Source organism: Rhodnius prolixus, unplaced genomic scaffold, assembly GCF_049639745.1.
Source record: "Rhodnius prolixus isolate KJV_2025 unplaced genomic scaffold, Rpr scaffold_1, whole genome shotgun sequence".
Lineage (NCBI taxonomy): Eukaryota > Metazoa > Arthropoda > Insecta > Hemiptera > Reduviidae > Rhodnius > Rhodnius prolixus.
In genome coordinates this window covers 29,350,576-29,365,046 of record NW_027411581.1, presented here as the reverse complement: position 1 = coordinate 29,365,046, position 14,471 = coordinate 29,350,576, and the positions used below count along the sequence as shown (strand labels likewise).

At 34.8% G+C, this 14,471-nt stretch overlaps 1 protein-coding gene across 5 annotated transcripts in view; it reads right to left on the bottom strand.

Annotated features, from left to right (window-relative positions):
• The window catches only part of unc-5, a 689,026-nt gene extending 678,091 nt beyond the window's left edge, over nucleotides 1-10,935 (bottom strand). For 3 of the 5 annotated variants that reach the window (XM_074136688.1, XM_074136706.1, XM_074136735.1), the window contains exon 1: nucleotides 10,571-10,935. The gene's annotated coding sequence lies outside the window, so the exon portion shown is untranslated. The remainder of the gene's footprint in view (nucleotides 1-10,570) is intronic. The other 2 variants (XM_074136715.1, XM_074136725.1) reach the window with 1 other exon arrangement.
• Between the last annotated feature and the right edge of the window lie 3,536 nt (nucleotides 10,936-14,471).

Here is a 14,471-nt window from a genome sequence, read left to right as displayed (position 1 = left end):
ATTATACCGAAATGTAGATTTTTTGGGTAGCCTTCCACAACACAATTAGTAAGTTTACAACAAAGAATGGAGGCCGTTCTCGAAAAGAACTGAAATTCTAAAAAACATTTTTTCTTTAAGTGCATTTCTGGTTAACTATTTTTCTTCAAATTTGATTCTCATCACTGTTCACAAACACACTCACCAGATAGTAAAAAGCTTTTCTAATTCAGGAGATCTCAAAACGGATATGTGACGAGAAAAACAGAATCCAGAAAAACCGCTCGATTGCAATGCTTTTTCTTTCTAACAGAGTGAGAGCATAGAACAATTATAAAAGCGATTGTAGTTATTATAAGCAATTATGTAGCGATAGTGGCGAAAAAAAGTTATGTTTTAACAATTTTACGTCGAAAAAAAGAATTATAATTTTAAAGATATCTTTAAAAATGAAATAAACAAATGGTTCATCAAATGCCCCCCCTAAATTACTTGTGAAGTTTAAAGACCAAGCCAATTATCTAAATAAACTGTTAACTGACTACTACGAGATTATAGTAAACATGCTTCGTCTGACGTGTTTCACACGTCATTAAATAAATGTTTCACATTTAGCCTATCCATCAAGTACGTGTTATGAAAGACAAATAATTAAAGCAATTAAATTTCTTTTGTTTACTTTGAATGTTCTGTTAGAAAGCGGAGAATGAAATTGGAGAAGGTTAGTGGTAAAACAATCACATGTTCTTCAAGAGGTTTAGTACAATCTGCAGGATAACCTGGGCAAATTGCAAGTACGAGTATTACCTTTCCATGATGGTCCAGAAAAACTATAGGAATATTTTACCCTAATAATCGAATACCAGCAATGTGAATATTCAAAAAGTGCAACAAAATTACTGTATTCAAGTAATGTAGCAATGCAAATGTAATTGTTACACTGTGGATGCTGGATATCATCATTAGGGCTTTGTTGAGATTTTCTTTTTTAAAGAAGGCAAAGGGAGTAGAAAAAGTGTTCATTGCAGTTAATGATTTATAATTACAAATGTATTCAAATATTTCATAGGGCAATTTTCATTAATGCTGAAAACTCTTTTTATTAAGAAGCACTTCTGGTCTACCAATTTTCTTTAAATTTTTCTTATTATAAAGATAGAAAGTCAGTAAAATATATACAAGTGTTACTTCAGAGGGAAGTCCCAGAATTTTACTTTTAATAAAATTTTTCTGGAAAATGTAGCAAATAAAATCTATAGATTTCCATATATAGATAATTAGTAATCCAAATTTAATTAAAATCTTTGCAGCCGTTCACGCGAAAGTTTAAACGCTGAGAAAAAAAAACAAAAACCTAGAGTTCATCATATATTTATGATTGATACAAAAAAACTTATTTTGACTTCCTATTTATAGCATCCTCTGTTGGCATTTAAGCGAAACATTAAATTTGAACTTAAAGTGACTTGAAGACACAACCACAAACTCATATCATTTTGTAAACACCACTTTTCTGGATTCAGGAGGCATAGACAAACTAACAGTTCCGGCGAAAACGAAAATAAAAAATAAAAAAAAACATTAAAAATAACTTCTCTTACGACAATGGATCATTCATCGGTATCATAAGCATGAAATGACAAACCAATTCTTCCTCTGTTTCTAGGCCTATTAACGGGCCACTGCAGGCTCAGAAAACACATGTATCGCATGGGCCTGGCAGAAGATAGCATTTGTAGGTTCTGTCAGGAAGAGGAGGAAACGGCACTGCACGTGGTGTGTCAGTGTGAGGGGCTTGTATGGCTAAGGATGTTACTTCTCGGGGAGGAAAAACCAAGGCCTGAGAGCTTTACCCAGGAGCCACTCTCCACAATTAAGAGTCTGATTAAACGGACGGGTCTGGAGGGTGAGCTCTAAAGCCGGGGAGCCACAATAGATCCATAGGGGTCGCGGTGGCGCAGGCCTTGAGGCCACCCTAATCTAATCTAATCTAATCCTCTGTTTCTAGAAGCTTGCATAAACTTTTCGAAACTGCGATTTTTCGCTTCAAATAATGAGTGACCTTGAATGAGAAGAAGAGAGCGCATGATGAGTGTGGTTATGTGATGCTTGATGTACACAGCATAGCACGAGCGGGTAATTTATCTAAATAAATAGAATCATTGCTTGAGGAATTTAAGATAAACTTTGAAATAACAAAGTGTAATGATTAGAATATGACGAGTGATATGCCAGATATAGAACTAGACAGACAAACTGGCATGGATATAGCATAGTTAACGGTTCAATTAATATTCTTTCTCAACCAATGAAGTTGCATATTTATGCAAAAAGCTTTAGTTGTTTTTCTTGACCCCTTTGAAAAAAAAAACACTGAAGTTGTTTTCCTCATTGCCTTTGCACCTCAATTCCTGCCCACGCAATGGAAAAAAATGTCAGCCAAAATTGAACGTTTATAATTTTAAATTATTTTAATATCTTAATTCCTATTTTTAATTATCAACTTTTCGTCCGACTCCACCGCTGTAGTAGAATAAGTGATACGAAATCCTGTTTTTAAAATGCTATTTCACTTCTGATACTAAAATATATTTACATTTTTTCTTTAAAGTTTGTAGACGCTATATTTGCAATCGAGAATTATGAGAGAGTTCGCAGCATTACTTTTTATTATGTTTTGTTAAATAAATAATTGATCAAGAAGATGTAATTTCCTAAATTAGTTCAGTAAATGTCCTAAATTAGTTAAAGACAAAATCTGAATGAAAAATGAACCCTTTTTAGGATAAAAGCCTAATGTAAAAAAAGAAGACCGAATTTATAAACTTCAAAGAATTCTATTCTTCAAAGAATTCAGAGGAAACTATGAGAAATTAATCAATATTAATTAGGATTGGAATCCAGTAATGCCCAAAGACGGGTAGGCTACAAAAAATAAAGTCAAGGCGTTCTTTAACGAATCAATAACAATAATGTAAACCAAAATGAGAAATGCAAATGAAAAGAACTATCTCTAATATTTGAATAACTTTGAACATTAACACATTGTATTGCATAACTTTAAATTAGTACAAGTTAGCTAGAAAACAATTTAAATTAAACAATTTCAACAAAGTCTAGACTGAAATTACAGGGATTTAATGTTACAGAGAGTTGTGAATTGTAAATTTAAGGTGAAGGTTGAGTGAGTTAAAAGACTCAGTCTCAACCCTACATAAATCATTATTTTTAAATATTTTTTTTTAGGTTACACTGTTTAGTTTTGGTTGAAATATTTGTAAAGTCCGTATGTTTGTAGGTTTGGCTGAACCCTACAGCCCTAGTCGGTAAGTCCACATAGGTTTGAGAATATACTCGTATTAAGCGTTTTTGTGTTCTGTGGGCAATTCGGAGCGTCGTCCAAGTAGTCTGTAAGCAGTTTCGCACGTTTTGTCATTGCTTGTCTTTTAAGTCTAGTGAGTGGGTTCTACGATTGTCTATGTTTGACCCTTTAAAGGTAGCGCACCTGATATGTGCAACGAAGAGGATTTCTGTTGAAGAGGACAGGAGCCTACATTCACAGTACATTTGACCCCAAAAAGAGTTCTTATTAGCTACCAGAAGATGTCAAACAATAATTCACAGCATCCAATAATTACCGATTTAAATTTGTAAAATTGTTTAAATCAAGAAATATACATTACATGTTCATCATATAAACAAAAGGGGACCAAATTAATAACATCACAGAACCGTTGGGCATAAACAATTGGTTGAAAGAATGTGTATTGTAGAAACTAGTTCATAGTAAAGCGACTGGCCGTGAAATTAGTAAATTTATAGGCAAGGCAAACATGGCGGTAGCGAACATGTATTTACCGAAGTATGTGAAAGTAGACACGAGCATATTCGATGTTTCGCCAGTTATATCGAACAAAATCAGAATATATATTTCATTCATGCTTATTCATCGTTAGAATGTTATGATATATTAATATGATTTAAAGTTAAATGTCTATTTAGCGCTTTATTGTGTTGTATTGACAAAATAATATTGCCAACCTAATTTACGACACCAGAAACGCTCTCGGATAACCAAATATTTCCGTTTCTTTACTCTGAAATTTTTGATAGAAAAAAGATGACAAGGATCAATTCAGCAAGACTGGTAACTGCATTGCATTTAACATTCTAAAATCTAGTTGTTTTTTTTTCAGTGCACGGTCGGCTCAAGAAGCTCCTAGGAAGAGAAAATTTAATGTCCAGCAGCTGGATTCGAACTCAGGATCAACGCAAGGATATCCAGTAACCTAACCACTAAGCTAATCCCTTCCGTACTTAATTTTCAATCAATAAATCAATCTTTTTTATTGCTTTTAAGATTTTCTTACAGCAAGGGTTGAGTCGATTTACAATGTACTAAAGAAATTTACAAAATAAATTGAAATAATATAAATAATAATAATATTAAAAAGTAATTACAAAAATAAACTGACACTTATTGTTGACAAAGAAGAGTAAACATGTAAATGGTGGAGATAATATCATTTTACCTAAAGAAAAGAGAAAAAGAAACAAAAGTAAAAAATAAAATAAAACTGCTACTGATTTTGCATAAAATTTTTTAGCTTTAATGATTTTAGAACGTAAAAAAAGATGTTATTCAATTTGCTATAAGACTCTATTGTCAATAAATTTAGCATTGTATTATCGTCCATGGGGTAAAATATATGGTTGGAAAGATACATTTGTCTAAAGCAATTCAACATAGGGCATGTTAAAAGGAAGTGTTCTAAACTATCACTTTCATATGCACATAAGTTGCATTGTTGCTCAGGATTAAATCTATGTGAAACCTTATCAAGGAAGATTCTGCAGTACTTGTTTCCAAATAACCTCAATTGGCTGACTACTCTTAATTTGTTTATATGGCAATGAAAAAAGAAATAAGATTCTCCGAGTCCTAAAGTACTGATATTTCGAAAAACTGGATTATAGGGTGATGTGACCGCCTTGGTTACGTCTTTACAAATAAGGTTATTTTTAAAAGATTCCAATAGGTTGGGGAGATAAGAGGACAGGAGGTTGGGATCTTGAGATTTCCATATATTATCAGCTCCTATTTCAAGTAAATATAACCTAAGTTCATGGCACCAATTAAAGGGGATCTTTCGATTGTCTTGGAGTTCCAACATTTTACTGTAACAAGTTTTCGGAAGTCGATCATTCGGCATCAATAGAAGTTTGAGCCACCATCCTAATAAATATTTAAAAATTCTTAATTTGAGATGAACTCTTCCAGTCTCTAAACGAACGTAGAAATCGGGTGTTGATCGCGGGAGATGTAAAAGAGATTTCAGAAATTTTATTTGTGCCCGTTCGACTAGCTCTGCATATGGTGCGGCCCAGACCTCGGCGCCATACATTAAAACACTTGCGACCAAGCAATCGAACAAGTGAGTCTTGGATTGCCAAGTATCGCTCTTTACCGAGCCGAGAATATTTAGAACAAGAGGGACAGATAGGGAACTTTTAGAGACAAAGTGCGTTGCGGAGCGAGCAAATTTACCGGATGACGAGAAAGGGATTCCTAAATACGTAAATGTCTTACTAGTATTTACTGGTGAGCCTTCGAAATAGAGTTTTTTAACACTTGCTAATTTTACACTTTTTTTAAAAGGTACGATTACGGTTTTTTCCTTATTAACTTTTAGACCATTTTCAGAGCAATAATTTTCTAAAATTCGAAGTTTCCTTTGAATATCATGCCAAGAGGAACCTATGATAGCAAGGTCGTCGGCATAAAAAAGCATGAGCAAATCCCGAGAAGCATCAATACTGACCCCTTGAGCACCATTGCTAGTGAAGTAATCTACTAAATCTGCAATAAAGATATTAAATAACAAAGGGCTCAATATTTCACCTTGCAGTACGCCCGTTGTGACGTCAATCTCCTCAGAGCGTCCCATATTCCCCTCGATAAACATCTTCGCGTAATTATAAATTTGTTTAATGACTCTGATGGCTTTCGCGCTCATACCTGTTTTAAACAGTTTCAGCCAGAGAAGACCATGCGGAACAGAGTCGAAGGCGCGCCTGAAGTCAACAAAAACAACATAAAGTTGCCTTTTATTTAATCTCAGTTGTAAATTTATCACAGAGGATAATGTAAATATAGCGTCAACACAGCCGCGTCCAGATCTGAACCCACACTGCTCTTCGGGTATGACACCGCTAACCTCAGCCCATTTCGGTAATCTACTATGCAACATCTGAGTTAATAATTTAGTTAGCGTATTTATAAGAGCGATGCCACGGTAATTTAATGGATCCTTAGGGTTCCCCTTCTTGTGTATCACTTTCATCCGTACTTAATTTTACGAAATAGTGCAAACAAAATGGGTAATGTTTTAAGCCTGCAAAAAAATGATTGAATTTATAACAGAATTATACAGCGCAATTTTTGTTTATTTATTTCTTTTGCAACTGTAATTAGTTTACAATAAGCAAACTAGATGAGAGATAATGAAATGGTGCAAATACATATGCACGCATATACAATATGTACATACACTCACGAGCACATTTATGTGCGCCAAGAGGAGTGAGTGGAGTGAACGACGACCATCCAATGATGGAAGCCGTTAGTTCGCCAGGTTAGTAAGCTTACACAGCAACCATCCTACGAGGTCGGCGTTAAATGTTGAGATGGTCGCGTGGCCACCGCCGTTCTGCGAATGTGAAAGTAATTGTAAGCGGGTGAATTGAGAATATATTCTGGGGGCCAGAATGCTTCCTTGAGGGACTCCAGCTTGTACTGGAAGGATATGAGAAGAAGAAGAACCTTGTTTGACTTGGAAGAAACGGTAGGAGAGATAAGACTTAAGAATGAGGTAAAAGGTAGAAGACAGTACGCGTTTGAGTTTATAAAGCAGTCCCGTGTGCCATACCCGGTCGAATGCCTGAGATATGTCAAGGAAGACACCCGAGCAATACTGCTTTAATTCAAGGGAAGTAGCGATTACATCCACCACTCAATGTGCTTGGAGAACAGTCGAGTGACAACTCCGAAAACCGAACTGATGGTCAGGTATGATATTTAAAGGGGCTATTTCAGTTTGGAGGCGGAGTAGTAGAAGTTTTTCGAGGACTTTCCCCAGGATGGGTAGAAGGCTGATTGGTCGGTAAGAGCTGGAGAAATGAGAAGGTTTATTTGGTTTAGGGATCATTGTTACAGAAGAGAATTTGTAGAGAATAGGAAAGTAAGTGGTTCGAAGTACAGCATTATAAAGAGTAGTTAGAATTACTATTGCTTTCCTGGAGAGTTGTAGCAGGATGTTAGCAGTAATCAGATCATAGCCCGGACTTTTCTTTTTTGGAAGACAGTTAATGACGTCCATGATGTCGTTAGAAGTGAATGGCTAGGGAGGAGGTGAAAGAGCGCAATTTAAATGTATAAACATAAAAGTTCATCGCTTAATAATCAATTCCTAAATAGCAAAGATGTTAAACTCAAACTGTTATGCGCGCTGTTTGGTTCCATCTGGCGGATCTATTTAAAAAAAATACTATCTGCTAATATTTAAATATAGTAGTTAAATAAAAAACAAATCGTAATGTTTACTTGGATTGGTTAAATTTAATCAATAGTGAACGCAAAAATATTTTTCTATGAACTAAAATCATTTAGACTAAGTATATAATTAAGAAGGCCATAAAACACCGAGGATGGTAATTAATAATTGAATTCCTGAGTGCCCACACTAATTCACCTCTATATTTACAATTATATATCGTCTTTTTGAAGTTAATTATATTAATCAAGTTAATTACAGTGAATTGATCATAATTTCCATACTGGCTGACAGATAGCTCGCTTTATTGAAGTCTCTAATTTAGTAAGAAGAAGAGAATAAAAAAGTGAGTTTCAAAAAGAAGCGGTGGCCAACAAGGCGAAGAATATTTATTTCTTAAAGCCTTTTCCTTAATTCGGAGATCCCCTAATATTCACCCTCAGTTCTAATCTCCCAATTTCCACTGCACTGCCCCTCTCCTTGGCCAAAAAGCATTCTTTCTCCGCCATGCTCCTCTCCAGTCCATTTTCTGCCATTCCAACTACATTCATTTCCTTTTTTCATAAATTTCCTCTTTCTTTCTAGAATTAAGACCAAAGTGAAAGCGATTAATCATTATTAAATATTATCTGGAATTGAGAACTCAAGTTTCAGTTCCTTAAAAACAAAATTCGCCTCGGATTTGTTTTTTGCCAATGCGGCTAGAGGTATTCACAGCCATTCGATTTCAGACAATGTACAAAATAATGTATTGTTCGCTCTGTAACGAACATTTCAAGTGGAGAGCAGACTTTGATTATTTGGTTGGAATCCATTATTCCATAATAATTACCAAATACAAAAATTGGTAAAATGTTCAACCTAGGGGGAATACAATATTAATGTTAGGTAAATTGCATTTTTGTGTAATCCTGTATGCACATACACACAAATTATGTCCAATAACATCACGATCAATAATTTCATAAATAATAAATTATTGGCAAAATAGTCAAAACAATGTAATTATAAGTTTTAATTATTTCTCAATAAATAATGAGGTACGAAATCTAAATAACATAGTGAGTGGTAGACAGAAACAATATCAATTAGATTTTTATAACCCCCAACCAACCCAAAAGCATTTCGACGACTAGCCTTGTCAGCCTGGAATTATTACCAAAATAAAACAAATTTCGCGATTGCCGGACATGAAGGATGAAGTAAGTAAAGTAATCGCCTATTTTTTCAGGCGGGGCTTTACGTCCATCTACCAGTTAAGTGACGTGGACGGAGGCGACTAGCAAACATACTTTACTGTAAATTTCTTTTATTAACCATTAAATAAAATCCAAGGCCCTAAGACCGGGAATAGAACCCAGTACCACAACACATATTAGCTTTACAGGTCTCGCCTCTAACCGCTCTGCTACCGTGGCGCCTGAAGGATGAAGTTACATACAATATTAAAGAAATAAATATAAGGATAAAATTCAAAAACAGAAAAATTTGATAACGCGCTTGAAATTGTCCTTAATTAAAATAATAATTTTGGAAAAGTACATTAAAATAAGTTGTAAAAGTAATTCAATTCTATTAAATTTACATTTTCATGAGCCAGCTTTCCGTCATTTTCATTTTTCCTCAGACTGATACTTTGTACTGCTTAATTTTAAATTGCTGAATAGGTACTCAGAATGGAAGCTGCGCTGAGAAGATGATACTACATTGCGATAGTATTGTATTCAAGATGTCTCAATCACCCTACAAAATAACCTCCTGTGATTTCTATATTAGCTCAGCCGGATTTAAAAGGATCAAACAATAGGTTGCAAAATATCAATAAAAACAATGTGACAAATATTGAAAATAATGTTTCAAATTTTCTGAAACTACTCAGTGATTTTTAATGATTCCATTCAAAATTTGTACAACTATTTGATTCATAAAGATTCTTTAATAAAGTAAAAAATTAGATGTAGTAATATTATATTTTAAGCAGGTATGCACAAATTTTAGGTTAAAGTTACTTAATCTACATAAATTTGAAAGACTAAAATAGTTAAAAAAACTGGCGAGTGATAAATGTAAAGACGATTAATTGGTCAAATTACGATATAAAAAAATGAGTTAATTTTTAATCACATTTATTTAATCATAAGGTGAAAAATGTATTTGATAAAAGCACCCTAAAAGAAATTAAAAGAATATTATAGGCCAGGCTAAAGATATATTTAATTGAACGGACAAATCTGGTCGCAATGTCAACAATGTTTACTTATACCAATCAAATAATACTATCAATCGTTCACAATAAAAATAAAATTCTACAATTTAAACAAGCAACAGGTAGTTGCATTTAACGATCGATCATTTTATATAGATATACGATATGGTATATTTACTTATGCAACTTTTCTTAGTATTTTATATATTCAAGAGAGAATAGAATCACAGGAAGGTAAACACTGCATAAATCAGTATAATTTGATAACTTATAATGCAGATCGTATTAAATCTGTCAAAGTGTTCTTAAATGACGGAAAATTTCTTTTTTTATTTAAAATGAGCAGTTAGCATCTAGAAGGCATAGAGCAACAAGCATGAGTTGGTATCACGTTACGTTTGCATAGAGCATGACGCCTGTCACTACGAATAACATTGAATAAAAAATGTCTTAAAAATTATACATATTAGGAATAATAATAGCGACTGCTGCAGCAAAACAGAGAAATGAATGAAACCTTTCCCACTAAGCAAATAAATTATTGCGGTCATCACAAATTTTTACTACAATTGCTCAAACTAATTGGATATTTAGTGGGAGCCTTAAATAAATGTCTATTAATTATAATGAACTCGTGTTCGAGTATACACAGTTTTCCTGAGAAGTCATTACATCTCACTGCCCAAAAGATAGTTTTTAACGAGAAAACACGTCTCAAAGTCTTAAGCTGAAAAAGCTTAAGGCACCAATGATATCAAAAATATAGACGCTCCTTAAATCAAATAAAAATAACAATACAAACACCAAAGTTGCAATGATAACATTAACTCACCAAAAAGTGACGAGGATAAGGTGTAAATAATCCTTGAAAAATAGAAAAATCTTCCCCAAACAGTCGCTTATTTGTCCGATGAATGAAAAACACACGAACACTGGCACAAAACCCGACACTATAATAATATAAACAAAATAGTTTTCAAAAACAAAAGACAATTTTCTTCTATTATACAAATTTACGGACAAAACTAATACTACAGTTTATGCAAATTAATTAGCAATAAGATAGTCTAAATAAAAATTAGGAATTTTATTTTAAAAATAAGGAGAAAACGAAAAAAACAGTACGTGAAAAACGGTTAAATAACGAAAGATCTGTAGTTCCAGTGGCGAACTCAGAAGTTAGACTGAGCGCTCCACAGGCGCACCACGCCAATGCATTACCCCCACCACAGTGCCTTAAGCCCGCCAGTACGCATCCTCTGCGCCAATCATATTTTATCGTTGCTTAAATAATATGTGTAATAAATCCTATTGTATTTTCTATTTTCAAATCCGATATTAAGATAATATTGTGGATCAGTGACATTCAAAAATTACTTGATAAGAAAGGAAATCAAAGCTTAAGGCAACTTTTTTCAACATTCAATTAAACGTTCTATTTTAACAGAGATAAATAATTCTCCAACAATTGAATCATAAACAAAACGCAATACTAAGAGTTTTTGGGTAATGCTGAAAAGGCTGAATCTCCCTCACTTGTAAATTTAAAATTTTCTCTTTCTTAGCAAGGGATCCGTTTCTTGATTCACGACAGGTTTCGAATTCCTTCCCAATTGAGAGCGTTTTACTATTCTATGATGGAAACCTGTCCAGATGTCCTGTGGCCGAGTTCAAGAAACAAGTTGAAGAAGCGAATTAATACTGCTCCTTCAAAGTTCGGTACACTTTTATGGCAATGACTTAGAAATAGTCTAGCATTGCGCATTTAAACAAGTACTCAATTCAAATTCCATTACGAATTTTAGAAGTTAAAATCATGAGATATTTCATTACATAAGTCGATACCCTGGAAAAAGAGTTTTGTCCTGTTTGTGAGTATTCGTTACCTCTTTGCCATAATAGACGACTGGGCTGCGCTGGTGTCGGCTTTCTGGCAACCCATGTGGGTACGTTCAGGAGAAGAGCACCAACTCGCGTCCAACTACCAAGTTACAGACTCTATCCGTTGATAACTGAAGGTTGACAAAAGCGTTGCCCGATCATCACTCTATCTATGCCCAACGCAGATTATATCTGCAAACACATTTGAGTCAGGCCCTGACTAAATAACCATTCTACGCCACTAGTGGTATCTAAATAGAAAATCATCTAATTCTCGGCAATTTCTCGTTACATTTCTATATTAGTGTTATCCTGTACCTCTTCTATATTCAATTTTAATTACCCATAATACTCGAATAAGTCTAAATTTGTTACAGTTGTGGTGCTACAGGTAAACTTATTAAAGACGAAATGCCAGTATGGACTACTTAACCTTTATGTCGTCTCAGAACTTTAATTCGAAATACTTTTCGCAACACTTCTACAGACCTAAAGAGATGTAGCTGAACGGAACTTAAATTATTTGAACGGGACATCAACAACTAAACTTATTTCATTGTTTTCAGTTTCTATAATAATTTTTTTTTGTTTCATGTAAACAAAACTATAGGTGTGCCCTTCTCCTGGCATGTTGCAGACCTCGCCCTAGGCTTAGTCTTCGGTATAAATCACATATAAGATTAATTAATAGATCTACTCAGGTGGGAACATTCATCATGTCATTGATTTGGCCTAGGAGCTGTCTGGGTGCATCAGTTGCTAACCCTTATCTAATCTCCTCGGGAATCTGGGCGCACATGCTACAGGTCTCTCTCTCTTGCTCCTTAAGGAATACAAGATAAGCATCACAAATCATTTGATTTTCAGATCATCTCATAAAACCGTATGATTAATAATAATCATAATTCGTATGATTAATCGGTAGTAACGGTAAACCCCGCCTGAAAAAATAGGAATTTTACTTTACTTTTAATGATAATTAGAACAATGTTTCTGTTATTAATGTAGCTATTTGATAATTTTTTAGAAGAGTGTTGGGGAGTGGTCCCTAATTCAACGAACTACATTTTTCCCGATATTTCGCAAATTTATTGTCTTCTTCTGTTCTGTACAAAGAAATTATAAAAACGAAATAAACTATTTAGGTATTTCGTCCTCCTTGGCGAAACGCCAGTAGCCTCGAGATTTTCTCGCAACTGAGATGTGAGTAGGTAATTCTAAAGATGACTTAGAGAGTGTTACTTAGACGCTGGGTAACTTCTCCTTTCAGGTAACGAATGTACAGTAGTGTCAGAACTACTGCCATTGTTACTAATAGTGCAGCTAGCGTTGGTTTAACTTTTAAAATCAATTTATCGAATTATTTTATAAATAAGTTGTATGTAAATCAACACACAATTAGTATATCTCCTTAAAAAATTTACAGATTAAAAAGTTAACTATAACTTTAATTTAATTTAACTATAACTTTAGTTAACTATAATTAGAAGGGTAGAGCTTTCAGTGAACCCTTCTAAAACTATTCTGGTTCCCTTTACAAGGAGAAGGGACAAGGAGAGCTACAAAAACCTTCGATTTTTTGGTAAAACTCTGGATGTGTCAAGTATTTGGGCATTGTCCTGGATACCAGACTCACTTGGAAGGCGCAGATAGAGAGAGTTACATTAAGGGCTAAACAGGCCCTTTGTGGAATAACTAGAACCTGTGGGAAGACATGGGGTCTTAGCCCAAAGATGACCCACTGGCTCTACACACGTACAGTCATACCTATCATCACCTATGGTTCAGTGGTGTGGTGGAGGAAGACTGAACAACAGACGGCAATTAAGGCTCTAGCAAGGGTGCAGAGACTGGCCTGTCTGATGATCACGGGGGCCTTTAGTAGCACCCCTACTGCGGCGCTGGAGGTACTTCTGGGGTTGGCTCCGCTTCAATATGTTATTCAGGCGGAGGCAAGGGCCAGTGCGTACAGAATGGCGAGCAATGGGCAATGGAGGCGTATAAGTTCCTGCATTGGCCATATGATTATTTCAGATAAGGTCGACCCTGGGCAGGGGACAGTATCTGTCCTAAATACAGTTTCGAGACTCCTTTTCAGGTGTGTATTAAACCGAGGACTGAATGGAGGGTAAACTGGACGGATCATTACCGGAAGGGAGGCATTTGGTTTACCGATGGCTCCAAGATGGACTGTGGGACTGGGTCTGGAGTGTATGGGGTTAAACCCGAGGTACTCATTGAGAGATCTCTTGGAAGATACGCCACAGTCTTCCAGGCCGAGGTTTTTGCTATTAAAATATGCGCTGAGGAAAACCTGTGGATGGAACCTAGAAATAGGGAGATTCGCATCTTTTCGGACAGCCAGGCTGCACTGAAGGCTCTCGTATCCTTCAGAATCACCTCTTCCCTAAATTCTGCTAAATGTTTGGGTGTCACTATTACTAGTACTCTATCATGGAATAATCATGTTGGTGACATATCTAACAAAATTTCTAAAACTTTGTGCCAGCTTAAATACAATAGGAATATTCTGCCTATTTCGCTAAGAAAACAGCTGATTACTACACTTATATTTCCGCATTTAGATTACTGTTCGCTAGTGTACAATGATTTAACAGCTGAATTGAACATAAAATTACAAAGGTCAATAAATTCCTGTGTTCGTTTTATTCTAAATGTAAGAAGAGATGAGCATATCACTCCTCATTTTATTTTTCTTAATTGGTTGAATGTCAAGTATAGAAGGAAGTATTTATTGGGAAGGTTTCTGTTTATGCTTCTAAAAAATAAACGTCCTGAATATTTATTTAATCTGTTTATTAGGAAGGCCCAATTAGATTTAAAAAATACCA